Source organism: Callithrix jacchus, chromosome 19 (genome assembly GCF_049354715.1).
Source record: "Callithrix jacchus isolate 240 chromosome 19, calJac240_pri, whole genome shotgun sequence".
NCBI classification, from domain to species: Eukaryota; Metazoa; Chordata; class Mammalia; order Primates; family Cebidae; genus Callithrix; species Callithrix jacchus.
In genome coordinates this window covers 10,260,492-10,284,005 of record NC_133520.1, presented here as the reverse complement: position 1 = coordinate 10,284,005, position 23,514 = coordinate 10,260,492, and the positions used below count along the sequence as shown (strand labels likewise).

Here is a 23,514-nt window from a genome sequence, read left to right as displayed (position 1 = left end):
TGCTCCTGGAGAGAAAAACCTATACAGTAGATGATTTCTTCCAAACAGTGGTCAAGATATTTACCTGTTTGTGGACAAGGCTGTGGAACAAAATAGTCTACTGAAAAGATGGTCCTATTATGTCTCTGGTCATATAGGTCCTTCTGGAATTTACAGCAGTATCCTATATTACTAAAATGCTATTTCTGTCTGATTTAGTGTTTTAGTCCTAGACAATAAGCCTAAAAGGAATCTTTATATTTCCAACCAATACGGTAGGCTGAACTAACACAGGAACCTTTTTAAAAATATCATTCACACAAAAATGTAGATTAACTGCAACTACAAATTATGTGTGTGTGTGTGTGTGTGTGTACACACGTGTGAGTGTATAACTGAAAAGAAAAATTCCACACATGTAGAAACAAAGAAACTCAAAATCAGGGGAGTCTAATGGGAATTAAAGTTGAATGACCACCAGAGGTTTACAAAACTGGACTGGAGTTTTTATGCCCACCTTCAGGTAGGTACAGGGTTGAGTATGTGGAACATATGCTCTGCGAGGAACTAGAACTGAGCTCCCTGCATAAGGCTTCTGGTGGGAAAGGTCTGGAAGAGCTCCGCAGAAAGGCTCAGGAAGGTGGTTTGCGAAGTGAATCCATGGCCTTTGGCCATGGATTGAAAAAGAATTAGCCCAAAGAAATCAGAATTCTAACCTTAAGCTGTGCACATTTCACAAATTCCACCAACCAAATTGAGGTAGAAGTGGACTGACCTGAGAAACTGACATAAACATTCTTTTATAACAGAGGAATCCGAAGGTTTCCTGTAGGAGCAAGTAATAAACCACTCAAACTTTTTCCAGTGATTATTTCCTGTGTATGAAAGCGAGAACACTGAAATTCTGATTTCAAATCTTCCTTTCTGGCTAGAAAATATATATTTCTCTTTCAAGATCTATTCAAATATAATTCAGTAATTGTCATATGAAAACCACCTCCCCACTCCCAGCACTGGCTCCTTACACACCCTTTTGCTTTCACTGTCCTCTGTTCATACCTCTAGACTAGAACTTTCACATTACATATTTATCTTTTTATCTCTCTATCTCCCTTCTAGAAGTGAACTGTCTGAGGGCAGGAAGCATGTCTTATGCACCTTTGTATCCTCTGAAGGGAATGTAAAAATGTCTCTTGAAAGATCTGGAAATTTATTTGCATTAATCTTTGTGAGGTATACAAAGAAGCAAACAGCATTGACTATACCGTCAAGAAACTGACAATATTACTTAATAAGGAACATTTAAGATGCTTGGGCATCTAGCTAAAGCACTTGGATGACAACTGATCTGATGACTAAAAAGTAAGTTTGACTGATTGTAAGAAGAAATATTATAGAAAGTGAGTTCTGGCCGGGCGCAGTGGTTCAAGCCTGTAATCCCAGCACTTTGGGAGGCCGAGGCGGGTGGATCACGAGGTCAACAGATCAAGACCATCCAGGTCAACATGGTGAAACCCCGTCTCTACTAAAAATACAAAAAAATTAGCTGGGCATGGTGGCGCGTGCCTGTAATCCCAGCTACTCAGGAGGCTGAGGCAGGAGAATTGCCTGAACTGAACCCAGGAGGCGGAGGTTGCGGTGAGCCGAGATGGAGCCATTGCACTCCAGCCTGGGTAACAAGAGCGAAACTCCGTCTCAAAAAAAAAAAAGAAAGTGAGTTCTGTAGGAGTTCAGGAAACCAGTCTGGCTAGCTCAGAATGGGGGAGTGTTAGAAGTGAAGGCTAGAAAGCTTGAAAGGTTTGGTGGTGCCAGATTGTGGATAACTTAGGAATGCACACTTTATCTTGTAGCTAGTTAATAGGAAACTATGGGTGCTTTCTGCGTGGGGAAGTTAACACACAGATTTAGTTTAGAAGTATGAATCTGGCAACAATATGGAGGATGAATTGGATTGGGGAAGCCACTCAAGGCAGAGGAACAGCCTGCAGAACTATAGCAACAATCTAGAAATGGGTGGTAAGATTCTGGACCAGGTATCGAGCATGAAAAGGAAGGAACAGAAAGATATTTAGCAACAATCTCAAATACCCTTTATAAAAGAGATCATTAAAATTCTAACTTTATTATAGAGAAATGAAGATAAAAATATATGAATTCTTCACAGGACAGGGACACTGCCACAGATCAAACGTGGTAAGAAATGGATAAGGTATGAGGAAAGTGTAAGTTCCTTGAACATGGCATTTTTTAATAAATGAGAAAACAGATGTTCAGCTAAACCACGTAAAAGAGTCTTTCATGAATATCTCTGTAAAGTGACTTACCTGATACTTCCTAAAAACTATTATAAAATTATTATTCTGGTAGAATAGGGTTCTGAAAATGGGAAAAGTATGGGGGTGACATTTGGTTTGCTTTATAAACTCTAGGTTATAGGAAATTCACATACTACGAAGGAGAAGTCTTAGAAGCTCTGAACAAATAGAATATTGATTTGTACTGTTGTTAGTATCGGCTTAGAAACTTCCACAGTTAGGCAAAATCATCACTTCATGATAAAAGAATGCAAAAATCTTGTGTCTATATAAGAAATATGACATGCATTGCATAGTAGAAGAACCTCAGGGTTAGCCAAATTGATGTGGTTTAAGTTAATATATAACTTAGCTAGTTCCTTTCTTCCTTTGGTTCATTGCAAAGCTTTTTCTCTCTCTCTTTATCAGTAAAGCAATCCAAAAATGCCATTCTTAGCTTTTGAGTAAGTCCTCAGTCATCTATGGAAGCTAGAGCTCCAAAGCTCTGAAACACTGCAATTCTCTTTTTATTCCCCTAATATAGTATAGCACTTAAAAAACTTGATCTCTGCCCTAATCATCGTCATCATAAATTAAGAGATCATAATCAGTGTAGAGTAGCGGATCATCTACTGGATGGAAGACTCTTGGCACTACACATCCCTTAATTAGAGTGGAAGCCATGATGATTCAGCCAATAGTCACTCTTCTCTTGGGTAGGGGATAGGGAGAGGCTCAGTTAAAGCTCTTTGAAGACTAAAATAAGAAGAACACAGGTTTTGGACTCAGACTAGTCAGACTAGTCAGAGTGCAAGGTGAGTCTAGACCATCTATGTGCTGTGTACTATATTTGTTTGCTAGAGCTTCTGTAACAATGCGCCACAAACTGAGTGGCCTAAACAATAGAAATGAACGTTCTTATAGCCCTGGAGGCTAAAATTCCAAGATTTTAGCAGGTGTTGGCAGAATGGCTTTCTTCTGAGGACCTGTCTCCTTGGCTTAGATGGCTATCTTCTCCCTGTGCTTCACAGGGTCATTTCTCTGTAACTACTTGTGCCCAAATCTCTTCTTATAGGGACATCAGTCATATTGGAGAAGGGCTTATCTTCAAGGTCTCATTTTATCTAAATCATCTCTTTATGGATGCTGTTTTCAAATAAAATCACATTCAGACATATTTGGGGTTAGGATTTCAACATATGCGTCTTGGGTGCCTCACATGTACCCTCAGCCAAATTCTTTAGAATTCTGGGGCTTGGTTACTTGGAATGTGTGACATGGCCAGTTCTGAAGAATTGCAGATGTTGACCATGAGGTGAACCAGGCTTTCCATACTCAGGGCAGCGGTCGTTGTCTTAATATAAGCATATTCATGTCAATCTCTACTTTTCGCTATTAAAGTTAAGTTGCTTTTAAAAATAGTAACAATGACTTTACTTGATGTATTCAAAGTATACATTTTTTTTTTAAAGTCTGTGTTTCCCAGAGTAACTACGAAACCTAGCATATTGTAAATAAAAGGATATTTATGTAGGTTGAAACTATAAAGACTTGAGATTTATTTAGGATTTGCATACTTGGAGATTACTGCATATTAAGATGGCATGGGGTCATATATACTCCTATATAATAATATTTATTGATTATTTTATTTCTTTTCCCTCAATTTTCACATCAAAATAATCACCAGATTCATGATTATTTTGTGAATATGTACCCCCCCTCCAAATTTGTATGTTGAAATCTAAGCCCAAGGTAATAATATTTAACAGAGAGGCCTTTGGGAGGTGATTAGGTCATGAAGATTCCACCCCAATGGATGGGATTAGTGCCATAATAAAAGGGGCCTGAGGAAGCATGTTTGCCTCACCTGTCATGTGAGTACAGAGCTAGAAGGCATTATCTATGAATAGTAGGTCCTCACCAGACACTGGATCTGCAGGTGCATCAGTCTTGAACTTCTAAGCCTCTACAAATACAAGAAATAAATTTGTGCCGTTTATAAATGACCCAGTCTGAAGCACTTTGTTATAGATTGTTGCCATAATGGACAAAGACAGTCTACCAGCATCTGCTTGCTACATATGCTTTTCTCTCCATCTTTACAGCCCTCATCATAGTTCAAGGTCTCAGCATATTTTTGGTGGCTGGGGTGTGGGTCCTGGACCATTTTAATAGCCTTCTCATTGGTTTTTTCTCCTTTTGGTCCTGCCATGTCAAATCCATAAATACTGCGGTCAAGCTAATATTTCAAACTACAAATGAGATTACATCTATAACTCATAATCTATCAATTGTGTGATGTTGTATATAGCAGTCTACCTGAAACATTGTTACATTGGGACAGAACCTGTAGATAACGTTCAGGTGTGTGACATAGTCCACGTAATTCTCAGAATGTTATGAGAGGCTGTTCCACAGATAAAATTGACCTGATTGCTCCAACAATTATCTACTTTCCTCTCCCACTTGTATATGATCAGTCCATGCCAGCACTGATTTAGAAAATCAGATCTGAGCTCCTTTTCAGGGCCTTCGATACCAGCGAAGACCTGGGCCTTCCCTCTAGGTACACGGAAGTCCCCAGAGTTCCCCTTGTTGTCAGTTGGAACTCCATTCCTCTCCTTGTTACTTGAAATTTTCCATGAACAGATATTCACCTTCTGGTCTGCCATCACATTTCCATGGTACCTTTTATGCCATATATCACATCAAACTCTCATGATTTGTTTGCCTGCTAGTCTCACTCCCAGCCTAAAAGCACCTCCACAGTATTTTCTTCACTTTTATTTCTCTGGTGCACTTAGCAATGTCAAAGTGTTGGGGTTTTGGGGTGCAGGGGAGCCCTCAGCTTCCCCAAGAGGATGTTTCTCCAAGGTTCTTGGTCTCCCACTCTTTCAAGAATGAGAGAGGGGACCACGGCAGGTGTGCTCATAAAGTAAATACCAGACTCAAAAAACTTTGGCAGAAAAATGATTTATCTAGATAGAGAAAGAGAAAAAGGAGAAGAGAGAAACAGCTAACTCTCACACTGAGTGGGAGAAAGAAAAGCCGCTCTCACACAGGTGATAAGGGTTCCCAGAAGGGGGAAAACCAGACAAGGAAAGCTCCTCTCACACTGAGTGAGAGAATCCAGAAAGATGGAATCCAGGAGAAGCAGGAGCTTCCGCACTGAGTGGAAGGGAATCGAGAGAGAGATGGAGTTTAGGAGGGAAAGACAGGCTTCCAACGAGAGAGTGTGAAAAGGGACTCCAGAGGGAAAATCCAGGAGAGAGAAAGATAGCTGCCATGAAGGGAGTGTTCATGGAAGGGGACCCAAACATGGAGTCCAAAGGGGTGTGGAAGAAGGGGACTTTTAACCTGGGAGGAACCCCCACCTTCTCCAAGATCCCTAGCCAATGGAAGGAGTTCCTTAGAACTTCCGCTGGGGTGATTGACTTTTGATTCTTCTTGTGCCCGCGAAAATTAAAACAGAGACCATTAAATCTCCTGGATAAAGAGAGATGGGAGCAGGGCATGGTGCCAGGAACTTCTTGCCCTTAAAACTATGCCCCTTTGTGGACCCGGAAAGGGAACACATTCCCTCAAAAGCAATAACCACTTGAGATGAAAAAAATATCACAAGGTATGGAACTGACAGATACTTTCTGCACCTAAGTATTTTTAATCTTCATCATGTTTATGGATATCTTCATGAAAAAATAGAATAAGAAGAAAATAAAGAAATGAAGGAATAAGTACAGGAACAAAACAATGAAGAAAAGTGAGAGAAAGGGTGAATTCATCCTTATTTTGCATAACCTATCCTAAGATTTACCCACCCAACAATCGCCTGGCCTGTACACACAAGTGTAATCCAGCCATCCCAACTCTGCTGAGCACAAGCATGCTGATCTTGCTGCCTTCATGCTGTGTTCCTCCTCTCTTCTTTTTGAGAACATGCCCAGTTCCTGATCTCTTGTCTTCATCTTCCCTTCCTATTTGTGTTCCAATTCTGAATCTAGCTCAGTTATTGAGAACCATTTTGGCTGTGGCAGCTTGGTCATCACTCCAGACAAAGCTTTGCCAGAAAAAAAAGATTAAAAAAGGCAAGGAAGAAGAAATGAAAAAGCAAGGAGAAAAAAAAGAAGAGAAGAAAAAGACAAGAGAGAAAGTGTCAAAGCATTTCATGGAGTAAATGTATCATTTTTCTATACATGGTCTTTTATTTCTATTTGAATTATTCACTTAGATCTCATTTAGCCTAAAGGCAGAAAGTGTTTTCCTTAAATGTCCCATAAGAGTGCTTAGATTTTTCACTCCTTAGAGAAATCACAAATTTTTGACTCAACTAAATGTAACTAAAATGGTTCCAAACAAGAATTATTATTAAAAAGCTCTTGGCTGTGAAAATGAGTGTAGCTTTAGTCTGGAAAAGGATTTTGGGAAAACTACAAACAAACACCCTCCTACTGCCTCTGAACTAAAGGGACGTGGAAACCGTGATGATAAGGCAGACCATTCAACTTTCCATGGAAAGCTGTGACCCAAAAGCTTAACAAATAAGGACAGTCTCGAATTAGCAATTATGCTGATGTTCCTTATACACACACACAGACAAAAAAAACGACAGAGGATATTTTGCCAATCCTTTAGTCCTGGGTCAAAGTATTTAGATAATTATTTGATGAGTAAAGTTCATATTTTCATTTAAAAATTTTAGGCAGTTAGGTTGCAAAGGAAAATTCATGTCATGGGGGTTTGCTGTACAGATTATTTCATCTTCCAGGTAATAAGTGTAGTACCTAATAGGTATTTTTTTTCCTGATCCTCTCTCTCTTCCCACCCTGTATCCTCAAGTAGGGCCCCATGTCTGTTCTCCGCGTTGTGTTCATGTGTTCTTGTTATGTAGTTCCCATTTATAAATAAGAACATGTGATCTTTAGTTTTCTGTTCCTGCATTAATTTGCTAAGAATAATGGTCTCCAGCTCCATTCATGTTGCTGTGATGGAGATGATCTCATTATTTCCTGTGGCTTCATAATATTCCATAGTATATATGTACCACGTTTTCTTTATCCAGTCTACCACTGATGGGCATTCAAGTTGATACCATATCTTTGCTCTTATGAATAGTGCTGCAATGAACATACCACATGCATGCATCTTTATGGTAGAGCAATTTATATTCTTTGGGGTATATACCCAATAATCAGATTGCTGCGTGGAATGGTAATTCCGTTTTTAGTTCTTTGAGGAATCACCACACTGTTTTTCACAATGGCTGAACTAGTTTACACTCCCGCCAGCACAGGATAAGCATTCTCTTTTCTCTGCAACCCTGCCAGCAGCTGTTATTTTTTTACTTTTTAAAAATAAAATTCTGACTGGTGTGAGATGGTATCTCATTGTGGTTTTTATTTGGATTTATCTAATGATTGGAAATCTTTCTTAATGATCTAAACACGCATTTACCTTCCCTAACACATCTCCCACTTAATTAAGTTATTTTTTCTACAATGCTGCATTTAACACAACTGATTGAACAGGGGTCTTTACATATAAGAAGAATGATCTACCTTTAAAAGCTTCAACCAATCAGATTTTTCTATATTCCAAGATGACTTTTAATTCATAGTTTCAGCAAATATGTATTGAACATAAACCATGAAATAGCCGTATGTTGAGATGTAGGGAGATAGTCTTTGAAACAATTAAAGTTGGGAAGTGTTGTCATTATTACTTTTATTTCAATAGATAATCCATAATTTAGGAATCTTAAGTATTTATAATTTAGTATAGAAATACACATCAAGTTACATTTACAATTCAGCAACCACTCAAAATCTACATAAAGAATGCTGTCTCTGTAGCATACTTCCTAAGCAAAACATGGAAGGAGATTACCCACTTAAAATGGGTTGTTCTACCTTAGTGCTGGGAAATGTTGTGGATGTAACTTAATAACCACTTACAGAGTCTACAGTGTTGCCTCAGCCAGTGCAAGATGTACTCAAACACACTTTGAAGGCAACTTGTTCTTTGCCTACTATGATAGTTCTTTGAACTGAGTCTCATTCAACTATCTCTGCAGATTAGTGAATTCTCTTCATTTACTTAGTAAATCATGTGAACCAACACCCACAGTTCACAGCTTTATGTTCCCCCAAACACTTCTGTTTGCACCATTGCATTGTAGGCTTACCCAATGTCAGTTGTGCCTGTTCCCAACCGTGTTTCTATCTACCATCCTTGTTCCTGTAATTAGGCAGCATACAAAGCAAAATGTGAGCCCCCAAAGAGAGCTTTAGTTTCTAATATTTCTGTTAAATTGGGTGCAGGCAATTTGACTGTAAAAGATAGGAAAAGATTCTAAACATCTTTAAGGATTCTGGGCTTAGATTGCTTTGTGAGTCTCTGTAATTTTGGCCTCACTTTAAAGAAAACAAACTTGAAGAATCGTGGAATAATACATTATAGGTGTGAGTATATGAGACTACGTGAGCTTCTATCAGGTAGCCCATGTGCATGTGCACACACACACACACACACACACACACACAAAAGCCATGGGACTATTTAAAAAAAAGATGGGCACATAAATATACATTTATTAAATTCAAATAAGCAGTGAAGGGTATGTATGCATTACTTTCATGATTCTCTCCTTATCAGGCTCTTGCAATTAATCAGCCAACTGCAGGTCCAATTGATTCAGGGTAGGTAAGACCTAAAATTGGGGCTTACCCTGGGAGGGCTTTTGGCTTCACCCAGGAAAGAATTCAAGAACGAGCTTGTGATGTTAAACAGCAACTTTGATTGAAGTCGCAGTGTGCGGCAGCAGCAGAGATACTGCTCCTTGTAGAGCTAGGATAGCCCATAGGCAGTGTGCCCAGAGTAGCAGCTCAGAGGCAGTTTTACAATCGTATTTATACCTACTTTTAATTAGATGCAAATTAAGGGATGGTTTATGCAGAAATTGTTAGGAAAAGGGTAGTAACTTCTAGATTGCCAGGTTGTTGCCATGGAAAGGGGCAGTAACTTCTGATTGTTGCCATGGCAATAGTAAACTGTTTTATCTAGTCCTCAAATTGGTTCAGTGTTCAAGCCTCATCTTGGAGTTAAGTCCCACCTCCTACCTCCCTATTACTTTTACACTAAAATGCAGGGATGGCTGAGAAAGAATATGGTGTGTGTAGCAAAAGGCACACTGGTTTCTACTCTTCCCTCCACCATTTTGAGCAAGACACTATTCTCTCAAAATCTTGAGAGAATCAAAAGATTAGACTTCTTCTTTGTAACATTAAAAAAATAATTCCTGCTATGCCTTCTGTGAAGTCTCAAAGGGAATGCTTCCAGTTTTTGCCCATTCAGTATGATATTGGCTGTGGGTTTGTCATAAATAGCTTTTATTATTTTGAGATACATTCTGTCAATCCCTAGTTTATTCAGGGTTTTTAGCATAAAGGGCTGTTGAATTTTGTCGAAGACCTTCTCTGCATCTATTGAGATAATCATGTGGTTTTTGTCTTTGGTTCTGCTTATGTGGTGAATTATGTTTATAGACTCGGATATGTTTAACCAGCTTTGCATCCCCGGGATGAAACCTACTTGATCAGGATGGATAAGCTTTTTGATGTGCTGTTACAATCAGTTTGCCAGCACTTTATTGAAGATTTTTGCATCTATGTTCATCATGGATATTGGCTTGAAGTTTTCTTTCCTTGTTGACTCTGCCAGGTTTTGGTATCAGGATGATGTTGGTTTCATAAAATGATCTGGGAAGAATTCCCTCTTTTTGGATTGTTTGGAATAGTTTCAGAAGGAGTGATACCAGCTCCTCTTTGTATGGCTGGTAGAATTCAGCTGTGAACCCATCTGAACCTGGGCCTTTTTTGGTTGGTAGGCTATTAATTGCTGCCTTAACTTCACCCCTTGTTATTGGTCTATTCAGGGTTTTGACTTCTTCCTGGTTTAGGATTGGGAGGGTACAAGTGCCCAGGAATGTATCCATTTCTTCCAGGCCTACTGGTTTATGTGCATAGATTTGTTTGTAGTAATCTCTGATGGTGGTTTGTATTTCTGTGGAATCTGTGGTGATATCCCCTTTATCGATTTTTATTGCATCTATTTGATTATTCTCTCTTTTCTTTTTTATTAATCTGGCTAGTGGTCTATTTTGTTGATCTTTTCAAAAACCAGCTCCTGGATTTATTGATTTTGTGAAGAGTTTTTTTGTGTCTCTATCTCCTTCCGTTCTGCTGTGTTCTTAGTTATTTCTTGTCTTCTGCTAGCTTTTGAGTTTTTATGATCTTGCTCCTCTAGCTCTTTCAATGTTGATGATAGGGTGTCGATTTTAGATTTTTCCTTGCTTCTCATGTTGGCATTTATGGCTATGAATTTTCCTCTAGTCACTGCTTTAAATGTGTTCCAGAGATTCTGGTATGTTGTGTCTTTGTTCACTTTGGTTCTGAAGAATATCTTTCTTCCTGCCTTCATTTCATTGTTATCCAGTCAACATTCAAGAGCCAGTTGTTCAGTTTCCGTGAAGTTGTGCTGTTCTAAGTTAGTTTCTGAATTCTGAGTTCTAATTTGATTGCACTGTGGTCTGAGAGACTATTTGTTAAGATTTCCGTTCTTTTATATTTGCTGAGGAGTGATTTACTTCCAATTCTGTGGTCAATTTTAGAGTAGGTGTGATGTGGTGCTGAAAATAATGTATATTCTGTGGATTTGGGGTGGAGAGTTCTGTAAATGTCTATTAGGTCCACTTGGTCCAGATCTGAGTTCAAGTCCTGTATAACCTTGTTAAGTTTCTGTCTGGTTGATCTGTCTAATATTGACAGTGGAGTGCTAAAGTCTCCCACTATTATTGTGTGGGAGTCTAAGTCTCTTTGTAGGTCATTAAGAACTTGCTCTATGTATCTGCATGCTCCTGTATTGGGTGCATACATATTTAGGATTGTTAGCTCTTCTTGTTGCATTGATCCTTTTACCACTATGTAGTGCTCTTCTTTGTCTCTTTTGATCTTTGTTAGTTTAAAGTCTATTTTGTCAGAGACTAGGATTGCAATTTCCCCCCTTTTTTTTTTGCTCTCCATTTGCTTGGTAAATCTTCCTCCATCCCTTTATTTTGAGCCTTTCTGTATCCTTGCATGTGAGATGGGTTTCCTGAATATAGCACACTAATGGGTTTTGACTTTTTATCCAATTTGCCAGTCTGTGTCTTTTGATTGGAACATTTAGCCCATTTACATTTAATGTTAATATTGTTATGTGTGAATTTGATCCTGCCACTTTGATGCTAGCTGGTTGTTTTGCCCATTAGTTCATGCAGTTTCTTCATTGTGTTAATGCTCTTTACCATTTGGTATGTTTTTGGAGTGACTGGTACTGATTGTTCCTTTCTATGTTTAGTGCTTCTTTCAGGAGCTCTTGTAAAGCAGGCCTGGTGGTGATAAAATCTCTGAGCAATTGCTTGTTTGTAAAGGATTTTATTTCTCCTTCACTATGAAGCTTAGTTTGGCTGGATATGAAATTCTAGGTTGAAAGTTCTTTTCTTTAAGGATGTTGAATATTGGCCCCCACTCTCTCTGGCTTGCAGGGTTTCTGCTGAGAGATCCACTGATGGGATTTCTTTTGTGGGTAACTTGACCTTTCTCTCTGGCTTCCCTTAGCATTTTTTCCTTCATTTCACCCCTGGTGAATCTGAAGATTATGTGCCTTGGGGTTGCTCTTCTTGTGGAATATCTTTGTGGTGTTCTCTGTATTTCCTGGAATTGAATATTGGCCTGCCTTGCTAGGTTGGGGAAGTTCTCCTGGATAATATCCTGAAGAGTGTTTTGCAGCCTGGATTCATTCTCTTCGTCACATTCAGGTACACCTATAAAACGTAGATTAGGTCTTTCACATAATCCCATATTTCTTGGAGGTTTTGTTCATTTCTTTTTAATCTTTTTTCTCTCATCTTGCCTTCTCATTTTATTTCATTGAGTTTATCTTCAATCTCTGATATCCTTTCTTCTGCTTGGTCAATTTAGCTATTTAAACTTGTGTATGCTTTGCAAAGCATAGCTCCATCAATTGTGTGTTTTTCAGCTCCATCAATTCATTTATATTCCTCTCTAAGCTGTTTATTCTTGTTAGCATTTCATCAAACCTTTTTTCAAGGTTCTTAGTTTCTTTGCATTGTGTTGAACATGTTCATTTAGCTCAGAGACGTTTGTTATTACCCATTTTCTGAGGTCTGTTTCTGTCAATTCATCAGACTCATTCTCCATCCAGCCTGGTTTTCTTGCTGATGAGGAGTTTTGGTCCGTTGGAGGAGGAGAGGCGTTCTGGTTTTGGGTGTTTTCATCCTTTTTGCACTGGTTTCTTCCCATCTTTGTGGATTTATCTACCTGTGGTCTTTGTCATTGATGGCTTTCAGATGGGGTCTCTGGACGTCCTTTTTATTGATGATGAAGTTATTTCTTTCTGTTTCTTAGTTTTCCTTCTAACAGTCAGGCCCCTCTGCTGTAGGACTGCTGGAGGTGTACTCCAGACCCTGCTTGCCTGGGAATCACCTGCAGTGGCTGCAGAACAGTAACGGTTGCTGCCAGTTTCTTCTTCCATTATCTTTGTCCCAGAAGGTACCCATCAGATGTCTGCCTGAGCTCTCCTTTATGAGGTGACTCTGGATATATGAGGGTTGGGGAACTGCCTGAGGAGACAGTCTGTCCCTTATAGGAGCTCAAGTGCTGAGCTGTGAGCTCCGTTTTTCCATTCAGAGCTGCTGGGCAGGTATGTTTAAGTCTGCTGCAGTGGAACTCATAACCACCTTGTTTTCCCAGGTGCTCTGTCCCAGGAAGGTGGGGCTTTATTTATAAGTTCCTGTCGTGCTCTGCCTTTTTTCAGAGATGCCCTGCCCAGTGAGGAGATAGCCTAGTCACAGTCTGCCAGCAAAGGTGTTTCTGAGCTGCCGTGGGCTCTGCCCAGCTGCTGTGTGAACTTCCTTGCAGTTTTGTTTATAGGGGTATAGTTAGAACTGCCTCAGTAATGGCAGTCTGCCTCAGTGACGGCAGACTGCCTTGGTAGTGGCGGACTGCCTCGGTAGTGGTGGACTGCCTTGGTAATGTCTGATGCCCTTCCCTCCACAGAGCTGGATCATCCTGGGTCCAGCTGTGCTTGCCCTGAAACTCTTAATCCAGAGTGTTTCAGATTGCTGGTCTTTGTTGGTGTGGGACTGGCCAGCCAGATCGCCTGGTTCCCTGTTTCAGTCCCCTGTTTTTTTCAGTTGAATGGACAACTCTGTCTCCCAAGCATTCCAGTTGTCAGTTGAAACAGTGCCCAGATTTGTGTGAGATTTTGTGTGGAGACCTGCTGCGCTGGCTGAAACAGCTGTGCTGGTGACTCATGGTGCCTTTTTGCCTGAGAATCTCCTGGTCTTTGGGCAGTAAAAATTCATTTGGAAATGCAGTGATCACTCACCCTCTGCCTTTTTGCTGGGAATGGCAATTCTGAGCTGTTCCTGTTTGGCCATCTTGGATCGTCCTCCATCTTGTGTAACTTTAAATTCTGAGAAAGCCCATAGGATGGTGCTTGCAGAAAGTTAAAATAACAAATCTTTAATAAATAAGTTAATATGTGAATGAACTCATTCTTTTGCTTTTCCAATAAAGAACACAGTGCAATGATGTGTTGCCCACAGGAACATTGTCTCCTGGCCTATCCTTTTGATACCATGTCAGGTTGGCTTGATGGACATCTTAGCATTTGTCTTTATTGTGATTATTGTGCTGTTACAGAGAAAGTACACACCAACCTTCTTATACAGGTTTATGTGGTACAAGATAAGTATTTATTAAGTTGAACTTAATTGTGTGAATGAATGAATGACAAATGAGCAAATGAATTAAAATGGCTGGATTTTTCTTGGGACACTTTTTCCAGAGGTTACAGTGAAAGCAATAGAAATTAGTGGTTGGTTCAGTTAACAATAACTGAATAGCACTCAGGATATATTTATTGAATCTTTTAGAATCAATGTGTGGATACAATGTATGAACATGGAGATAAACCTACCTTAAAGTCACTAAATGTTTACACTAACAATAGAAGGGAAATTAAAAAGGTAATGTTATTTATGATAGCATCACAAAGAGGAAAATACTTAGAAATAAATTTGACCAAAAATATGAAAGACTTATATGCTGAAAATTACAAAATATTGGTAAAAGAAATGTAAAAAGACACAAAATATTAGAAAGACATTTTGTGTTCATACACTAGAAAAATTAATATTGTTAAAATTTCCATACTTCTCAAAACAATCTAGAGATTCAATATAATTCGTATCAAAATCCCAATGTCATTTTTTACAGAAATAAAACAATCCTAAAATTTATTTGGAACCACAAAATGACCCTGGACAGGGAAAGCAATTTGGAAAAAAAGAACAAAACTGGACACATCATATTCCCTGATTTGAAAGCACATTATAAAGCTATAGCAAGCACCAGGATATGGTACTGACATAAAAATATACATAGAAGTCAATGGAACAAAATAGCTCCAAGATACTTTCATCCATACATGGCTGATCCTCAGTACGGGTGCCAAAAATATATAATGGGGAAAAGATGGTGTCCTCATTAAGTGATGTACATGCAAAATAATGAATTAAAAATATATAATGGGGAAAAGATGGTGTCCTCATTAAGTGATGTACATGCAAAATAATGAATTAAAAATTATCTCACGCCATATACAAATAAAACTTACATGTAAAACCTGAAGTGGTAATACTCTTAGAAGAAAACAAGGGGAAAAGCTTCCAGACCTTGACCTAGTCAATGATTTATTGGCTACAAGCCCAGAAGCACAGGCAACAAAAGCAAAAAAATAGACAAGAGGAATTACATCAAATTAAAAATCTTCTTCACAACAAAATTCCAAGTCAGTATATATAAAGGGAGAAAATATCTGCAGATCATATATCCAATAAAGGGTTAATATTCAAAATATATAACTCTTATAACTCAATAGCAAAAAATCAAATAACCTGATTTAAAATGCTCAAGGGGGCTCAACAGACATTTCTCCAAAGAAGACATACAAATTACCAACAGGTATATGAAAAGGTGCTCAACATCACTAATCATTAGGGAAATGCAAATCAAAACCACAATCAGATATTGCTTTTCACCTGTTAAGATGACTATTATTAAAAAAAAAAAAAAGGACACAAGTATTGGTGAATAAGTGGAGACAAAGGAACCCTGTACATTGCTAGCAAAAACTTAAATCAGTACAGTCTCTGTGGAAATCAATATGAAATTTCTTAAAGAAATTAAAGATAGAATTACTATTTGATACATTAACCCCATTTCTGTATATGCTAAAGGATTTGAAATCAGTATGCCAAAGAGATATGTGTCCTCCATGTTAATTGCAGCATTATTCACACTAGCCAAAATATAGAAACAACTTGTATTCATTGATGTATGAATGGACAAATAAAATGGGGTGTATATAAAATGGAATACTATTCAACCATAACAAGGAAATCTTGCTATTTCTGACAACATGAATGAATCTGGAAGACATGATCTTGAGTAAAATAAGCCATACATAGAAAATAAAATACTGCACCATTTCATTTTAGATGTCGAATCTAAACTAGTCAAATACATAGAAGCATAGAGTATAATGGTAGTTGTCAGGAGTCAAGGGGAAGGGGAAATGGTGAGGTGTTGGTAAAAGGATACAAACTTTCAGCTATGCAAGGTAAATTAGTTATATAGGAAAATAAGGTATTAAGGGTGGCTTAAAACCATTTGCTACTAATATTGTAATAGAGCAGCATTTTTTAAAAAAATGAGAGTTGCATCATGTACAGGATAAAAAATTCAAACAGTTTAAGAAGCTATGTAGTGTATCCTTCCCAGACCATATCATAGACACACTCCTTAGGGGAGCTATTGTTAATTTTTTTTTGCTTATTCTTTCAGAAATTTTATATCTGCACAGAAACATATTTATATACTCCTTATATATTTTTGACCTACACACTAAATATATTGAATATAATTCTTTCATTGTAAATTTAATAATGTGTCTAACAAATTTTTCCTTATCAGTATACATAGATTAATGTCAAAACTTAATAATGTGTCTAAGAAACTTTTCCTTCTCAGTATACATAGATTAATGTCAATGTGTTTAACAGTTTTACTATCACTCATTTCACTGTTTTCTCACTGACATTTAGTTTGTTTCACATTCTTTGTTATTCTGAAAATGTTTTAGTAAATCAGTTTGTATGTCGGCACACACATGCATGCATGTCTGCATGCACCCACACATCTGCATGCACGCTCATGCGTGCGCACAAGCACACACACACACACACACACACTTGTTTATAAGCCTGATAACATCTGTAGAATAAATCCCTAAATGTAGAATTTGAGGGATAAAATTTTGAAGTTTTTCGCTCCAGGGAGCAGAGAAACAGGCTTATTAAACTTATTTTTCCATTTTAATGATGTTCGAGAGTTATCAAGCCTGCTGGGAAAAGTAATCAATGTATTTTATTTCCTCCTAAAGTTAAAATTGGACATTAAAGGCACTTGGCACTTAAGGTGGGATAATACTAGGCAACCAGTCTCAGCTCTGTACATGGGAACCATTTAATTTTAAATGTAGGAAAGACTTTGTGGAAAATCTGAAAGACTTCCTGGAATAAGAATGTCAGGAGACCGTCTTACTCCCTTTGGAAAATTCATCTTAAACGTGACAGAATTGATGGAAAAGTGCTTTTTTCAATTAGCAATAATCGCGCCTCGGATAAACCTCATTGGCTACGATACTGCCACTGCGCAAAGCTGGAAAAGTGCTTTTTTCAATTATTTCATGTGTTAGTTTTCTTCAGATGAAATTGCCTTTTTTCCCCCAAGAGAAATGATTGTTTATTTTCCTCAGCTTTTCCCCTCTTCCTGATTTCTTTTCTATAAAGCTAAAAGTGGATAAGAATCATAAGAAAATTTATATGCATTAGCTATTCAACAGAGAAGAAATATTCATATATGGGAACACTAATAGGTATACACACACACACACACAAAATTGATGGACAACTAAAGCATGATTTCAACTTTGTTTAAATGAAGATAGTTTAAAATATATCAACCAAATGAGTTAAAATTTGGTGCAAAAATGAATCCTTCTATAAATAGTCACAATGAGTTCTTATGAATACTCGGGGTGTATTTTTTGAACTAATTTATTATTAGGAACAGTTTTTAGAGTGATTAGGCTGAGTCTATAAACACAGAGAAAATTTTTAGTACAAACTATTCCATCCAAAGATGTTGTCTGAAGCAATAAGTCACCATTTGTTTGTATTAGTTGCTCTCAGCCCTTGTTGCACATTAAAATCATTATTTGAGCTTTTAAAATAATACAAATATTCAACAGGCCAATTAAATCAGAATTTCAGTCTGAGAAAAGGAGTAGCAGGCATCCACACTTTTAAAAAGCTTTGCTGGTGATTCTCATTTGTAGTCAGGATTTAGAACTGCTGGCAACAGAATGATAAGAACTAGCAATTTAGAATGTAACCCTTTTTGATAGCTATCAGGATACCAGAGAGTATAAGTTGGATCACCTCTGTCAGTGCATACAAAATTACAAAGAAAATGACTCCAATGACCTGTTTTATTTTCTTGAAACACTCAACAAATTCAGGAATGTAAACATGGAACAGAGAAAAGATTTCAGAAGAATGTTCCTGTAGACCTCTTCAGAGAGAGCAGACGCTGTGCTGGAGTCCTCATCTTCTGCAAGTGAAAGAAACATGGTGGATACTACCTTTTCCTCCAGACATATAAAGAAAGACCTCAATGGATATATTCAGAGATTCATGGTAAACGTTTCTTGCCACTGAGAGACAGAGGCTGTTGTCTAATCTACGCAAGAGAAAGCTTAATTAGGAGATTGGAGTCTGTTTTCTACCAGCCAAATGCTCTGTTGGTGGACAATGGTATTGTAGCATGAGATTCAGTCTGCTTCTCAGAGTTTCTCAGGGAGCCTTAAGTGTTTTCCTGTAAGAAACAGCAGTGACGTGGGAGAGAGAGTCTGAATGGTTCTTGAACCAAATGGTTGACGGGTGAGGTGAGCCAAATTCAGCAGACAGAGGTTAGAGATGTATCATCAGATGGGACGTACGGTTGCAGGTAAGTCAGCAGAAGAGCAAAATCCCAAACAGCCCACAAAACCACACATAAGGAGATAACAAAGCTATCTCCCAGGTCTACATTTTAACCAGCTGCCAGACAGAAAGATAGAGAGAGAGAGCATGAAGTCATCCAGCTCAGTAAAAATTGGCTTATTCGTTGTCCTCATTTCCCTTCTCTTACAACAATATTGAAAAGAAGAAAAGAACTAGCAAATACAGAACGAGGTGAGCAGAAAGAGGAGGACGTAAAGCCACCCATATCCACCTTTCCCACTATAGGCTGCCAGCTTGACGCCTGCCCCAACTTGGAGAGAGGACTTTAATGCTAATTGGACCATGGAGTTTGTATGCTTTTCCTATGACTCTTGAACTTGTGGAGCACAGCAGAAAGTAAAGATTGAAGTTTAGTCCATTGACATTCCAGATAATAATGTTATTCTTATGGCATAATCATCCTTTTGCCTATGAGACCTTTTTGTGTTTTTGATCCCAAATGTCTTCTTGCATCTTAATCTGTGACCTCTTTAACTGAATTTCTTAATCTGTATCTTGCTGACTTCTATTTGACAAACAGTAGCTTATTTCTTCTCAACTTTTTTTGAGAACACCAATTTCTCATTTGCTTCCCGTTCTGATAGGCAGTGACTATTTTCCAGTGACTCCTATGCACACTCAGGTCCTCATCCTCTGCACTGCAACCCTCACCTGAAGCTAGACATGTCTCACCATGGAATAAAACTGGACTGTTCATTAGCTAATTTACCTTCCAACTTCTTTTGTTGGAATTTTAGAGATGTAGACAAACAACAAAGAGCAACACAGTGTAGAGAGCTCAATCAGGCAGCATACCAGTACTCACCTGAATGAAACTGCAAATACACTCTGAGCTCAGCAGAATTCAGTGGTTGCAAATGTAGTTTTATTTGCACTTGATTAATTGTGTGTTAAAATGGTTGCAAATTTAGTTTTATTTGCATTTGATTAATTGTGTGTTAAAATGCATTGGAAATCATAGGCCTAATTAAGGTAGTGTAAAATTATTAAAAACACGTACAAAATTCGGTACCTTCACTCATACATGTTTTCTTTGCTTTTAAAATGGTATAAAAAGCAGGCTTCAAAATGTTAAAAACACTCTGTGAACAATTTGTAAGGGCTTGAATTTTGAACAAAAGGGGAAGTCAGCAGATTATTGCAACGATGAATTTTATATGCCTGTATAATGTAATTCTTTGGTACTGGAAATTACTTTCTTGTGACTCGCTATGATATTTCCTAGTCTCTCTTGCAAACTACGTTAGATTGGCTTTCTGAGCCAGTGTCAAATCAGACCTCTAGGGAAGGCTCAGCTGCAAAGTATAAAGCAGCAATAGTTCAGTATTATATTTTTTATTCCTACTATGTAGAATTCTAATAACAGCGTCACATACCCCTATTTTAATGAGAAAATTGGTAATGGTGACATTTTGTTAATTTACGCAATCTTTATTAAAAGTACACGCAATTTTAAGCAATGAGGTGTAAATTATCACTGTTAATGATCTATCCATGAGTAGTAAGGCGATTCTTGTATTCCTGCCACATTCATTCATTAATTCATTTAACAATCATTTATTGATAATCTAGAATGTGCCAGGCATTGTGCTAAATGTTAAGGATATAAAGTAGGGTAAGATACTATACTGCCTCTGTTCTTCAAACTTGGTGTATTTGCAGAGAATGGGTTGTAAAAGGCAATTTCAGTACGTGACAAATGTTAGAAGTGTGCAGCAGTCATAAGACAGAAAAAGGCAGGACAAATTGCTTGAAATGATTTGGGAGGAAAATGTTTCGGAGAAAAGAAGATCCTTGAATGAGTTTCCTAAAACAGAGTGAGTATCCTTAGGCAGATATGGCGATGGTGAAAGAGGCACTGTATATCATATAAAGGAGCAACATGGCACCTTCAGGAAACTGTCAGTCATTCACTAGGACAATAGTGAAGGTATGAGAAGACTCTTGGAGATACAATGATAAATGAAAGCAAGTCTGGGATCACAAAGTATATTTTACATATTCTGTAGAATTTAATGTTTACAGACAACAGAAAGCCATTGGAGAATGTCTAGAATAATAACACCATTGTCAAATTTGTGGTTTTAAATAGATCATTCTGAAAGCCATATAGCAGATTAGTTAAAAACTAAAATTTAAATATTTCAAAGCTGTGATGAATTGACCTATAGATTCAGATCATCTGTTAAATTTCTGTAATTAAATGCAAAACTTGCTTGCCTGTACACTTTTTGAAGGGGAAGTTCCATAACATATATCTGACTTCCAATTACTAGAAGAAGTTGGGTGATGCTGGAGGCCAGGATGCTGGGTGACAAAGTCATCTTGTTTTGCGTAAAACTTTTCTCGTTTCATTAATAAAAGCCATGCACCCTGGGAAAACTGCCAATCTTAGGGAAACCAAGACAGTTGGTCACCCTATCTGGAAGTCAGTTATATGACTGTGACAATAGTTGCTGTGAAAGAAAATCAAGAAACTTCAGCTGGAGAATAAGCAATGATCTTGAGAGATATTCCACAAGACTTAATGTTTAATGGGCTTAAGGTATGGCAAGAGGAATGAATTGAGAATAAGGCCCGTGTTTAGCTCTAGTTACTCTATTTATGTGGTTACCATAAAGCAGAGCGAGCAAGCGAGAGAGAGAGAGAGAGAGAGAGAGAGAGAGAGAGAGAGAGAGAGTATAGGAGGGTCAATAAAAGTGAGCTCCATTTTGAAAATGTTGCTAGTAAGTATTTCTGAGATAATTCTGATGGAAAAACCCAATGGGAAGTGAATATATGGACTTAAGAGTTGCAGGAAATATATATAGGATGGATATGTAATTTTGTGAGTCATTATAATTTGAGTATTAATTGAGGAATTATTCTGGGATGATGTACAGTGAGAAGTCACGGACAAAGAAAATATCTAGAAACAAGAGTTTATAGATATAAGGACATCTATAGGAAGAAAATCCAGCAAACGATATGGAAAAAGTCTGCTCAGAACTATAAGCAGGTAACTAGGAGAAACTACAGTTTTAGAATCAAAGAGAAGAAAGATTGTAATTATTATTTATATCATTTAAAGTTTTAAATATCTCTCTGGAAATCCTAGCCAATGTAAATAATAATGAGAAAAAATGGAGTATAAAAATTAGATAGAAGGAAATAAAATACCATTATTTGAAATGCATCTGATTATATACAGTACTTAGATAATTGGCTGGGAGAATGATTGCCAAACAATGAGAATTTAATAAGCTGACTAGATACAAAATGAATATATCCAGATACCAATAGTTTCTACTTATATAAACAATAAAAAGTGGAAAATTTATGGAAAAAAGACAATCATCTGCAATAGCAACTATGAGTTAATAATGAATGCTTATTATGCACTAGGCATTCTTCTGAGAGCTTTCACAGGCTTGTAGTACAAATGAAGAAATGGAAGCAAAGCATTTAATTAACTTGCTCATGTTTCTACAGCTAGTAAGTTTTAGAACCATAATTTAAATTGAGGGAGTCTTAATCCATAGGGTATGGCTTTAATTGCTGTAATATGTAGTCCCTTTAAGAAAAAAAAGTCTCTTTAAGAGAGAAGTAGTAAAGAATATACTTAACAAGAAACACATAAAATCTGTATGAAGAAAATGTTAAAATGTTACCAGTGGAGAAAGGAAGTCTTAGACAAATAGAAAAGCATATCATATTTTTGAATAGGAAAATCTAACATCATAAAACAATAAATTCTCTCAAAATTAATCTATAAATAAAACTTGATTCCAATAAAAATAACAATGAATTTTTCTGTGGAATTAGTTTTAAAGTTCATATGGAAAATTTTAAAAGGAAAATTCAGAAGAGTATTTTTGATAAAAGAATAGCACAAAAGATATTTTTAAATGATTAAAATGTTTAACAGTAATATGAGGCAGTGTTGGCACATGAGCAGACAGACATGTAAATGGAACAAACTAGGAAGTCCAGAAATAGATAGAAATACTTTGGGATTTTATATAATAAAGGTGGCATCATTTAATATATGTCATACATCTTCATGGGAAAAGATGGATAATTCAATACATGGTGCTTAGACAATGGGGAAGCCATCTAGACAATAATGGATTCACATTTTATCACTGAAACTAAATTCAAGAAAATTGAAGAGTCACTGTAAAATATATAAAATCATAAAAGTAATGAAGATATAAATCAGTTTGTAATTTCAGAGTTTAAAAGAGCTTTATGTGTGTGACACAAAAACTAAAAAAATCACATTGATAAATTCAGCTACAAAAAAGGCAGTTTATCCTTCCAAACTATCATAAAGAAAATCAGAAGACAGATGATACAACAGGAAAACATAACAACTATCTTAGTTCATTTTCTGTTGCTATAAAAGAGTACCTGAGACTGGATAATTTATTTTAATAAAGAAGTGTACCTAACAGTTCTGGAGACTGAGAAGTTTCCATACTGGGTAGCTGCATCTGGCGATAGTCTCATGCTGCATAGTAATATGGCGGATAGATCACGTGGCTGGGAGCCTGTGCAAAAGAGAACACAAAGGCAACCTAGCTTTATAACAAGCTACTCTCAAGGGAACGAATCCAATATTGCAAGAACTAACCCAGTTTTGTGAGAAAGACATTAACCCATCTTAATGACCTAACTATCTTCTAAAATGCCCCACCTCCCAAGACCATTACATTGGCAACTAAATTTCAACATTAGCTTTGGCAGAGACAAACTACATACAAACCATAACAACAACTTATAAAAATATGCAACTTACTTTGTAAAAAATAACTCTTACAAATCAAAAAGATCATCAACCAAAAAGAAGAATGAGCACATGATACAAGCTGAGAGAATGTTAAAATATTAAAAAAGAAATTCAAATTTCTCTTAAATAAAAATACTCGCTCTTCCTCATAATAAATTAAAATTAAAAACTACATGAAATTATTAGGTTATCAAAGATTCAAAAGTGTGATAATATAC

At 37.2% G+C, this 23,514-nt stretch overlaps 1 long non-coding RNA gene and 1 pseudogene across 9 annotated transcripts in view; both read right to left on the bottom strand.

Annotated features, from left to right (window-relative positions):
• LOC103789190 (uncharacterized) overlaps positions 1 to 23,514 on the bottom strand; it is a 542,478-nt gene that overhangs the window by 144,534 nt on the left and 374,430 nt on the right. For all 9 annotated transcript variants that reach the window (XR_013529722.1, XR_013529724.1, XR_013529725.1 and 6 more), the window contains one exon: positions 22,955 to 23,057. This is a non-coding gene — a long non-coding RNA (uncharacterized LOC103789190). The remainder of the gene's footprint in view (positions 1 to 22,954; positions 23,058 to 23,514) is intronic.
• Positions 16,989 to 17,121, bottom strand: LOC118149653 (U4 spliceosomal RNA; annotated as a pseudogene).